Raw genomic sequence first — 1622 nt, 5'->3', positions numbered from 1 at the left:
CCAGCCTGGTCTACAAGAGCTAGTTCCAGGACAGGCTCCAAAACCACAGAGAAACCCTGTCTTGAAAAAAAAAAAAAAAGATGGAATCTCAGAGTTGTTTTGATTTGCATTTCTCTGATGACTAAGAATGTTGAACTTTTCCTTAGGTATCTTTCAGCCATTTTAGATTCATCTGTTGAGAGTTCTCTGTTTAGGTCTGTATTCCTTTTTTTTTAATTGAATTATGTGATATTTTGATGTCCAATTTCTTGAGTTCTTTGTATATTTTGGAGATCAGACCTCTGTCTGATGTGGGATTAGTGAAGATCTTTTCCCATTCTGTAGGCTGTCGTTTTGTCTTGTTGGCCGTGTCCTTTGCTTTACAGAAGCTTTTCAGTTTCAGGAGGTCCCATTCATTAATTGTTTCTCTCAGTGTCTGTGCTGCTGGGGTTATATTTAGGAAGTGGTTCCCTGTGCCAATGCATTCAAGTGTACTTCCCACTTTCTCTTCTATGGCTGGTTTTCTGTTGAGGTCTTTGATCCATTTGGACTTGATTTTTTTTTGCATGGTGATAGATATGAATCTATTTTCATTCTTCTACATGTTGATACCCAGTTATGCCAGCACCACTTGTTAAATATGCTTTCTTTTTTCCACTTGATCTTTTTTGCTTCTTTATCAAAGATCAGAATTTTGCTGGGATTTTGATGGGCATTGCGTTTAATCTGTGGAACCAGCTCTTGTAGACCAGGCTGACCTCGAACTCACAGAGATCCGCCTGCCTCTGCCTCCCGAGTGCTGGGATTAAAGGCGTGCGCCACCACCGCCCGGCTAGATAAAGTTTTATTCTTTTAAAAATCCAGATACTTCAGAGCCCTCCAGTCCTCGCTGAGTAGCACAAGCTATTGCCACTGTTGCTGATTTGTCTGCCAGAGCGATAGTAAAACACTATTGCTGAAGACACCATACACTTTGGTCAGAGGACGTGAAGAAATCAAGCTGGTACTGAAGAGGGCGCTCCCTCCCTGCTGGCAACTCTCACAGCACTGGAAGGTGCTGCATAGGTGTTGGGGTTGGGAGGGAGCCCTCAGCAGTCTCACAGCTATGACTGCCACTGTAATGACCCACATGTCAAGATAGTCTCGCGTGTGCGATAGTGGCATGATTATCATGGGGCAACCAACCCCTTCCTGCTTGGATTTAAGGCCTATTCCATAGGAGGAAATGCGTGCCTGCTACTGTAATTCTGACCAAGAACCCACGGTTGGTAGACACTGGGTGTGAACTTTCTAATAGTTCTTCTAAATGGACACAGTATCGATCAATCCCTCTAAATTTGGATCTATACTGATAGATTAGTACAGTTCTTAGGCCTCATTAGTTTCTTTGTTGGTTAATTCAAAATTCACAACTGACCAAAGCGCAAAGAATAAGTGTCAGAGGCACGCTCAGCCTCAAGCAGGACGTTTATATCACCCCACCCCACACTCTCAGGAAACATTACGGAAGAGGGGATGGAAAGACTGTAAGATTCAGCCGGGCGGTGGTGGCGCACGCCTTTAATCCCAGCACTTGGGAGGCAGAGACAGGTGGATCTCTGTGAGTTCGAGACCAGCCTGGTCTACAAGAGCTAGTTCCAGGA

The sequence above is a fragment of the Microtus ochrogaster genome, chromosome 2 (genome assembly GCF_000317375.1).
Source record: "Microtus ochrogaster isolate Prairie Vole_2 chromosome 2, MicOch1.0, whole genome shotgun sequence".
NCBI lineage: Eukaryota > Metazoa > Chordata > Mammalia > Rodentia > Cricetidae > Microtus > Microtus ochrogaster.
Note: the sequence above shows the minus strand (reverse complement) of the source record.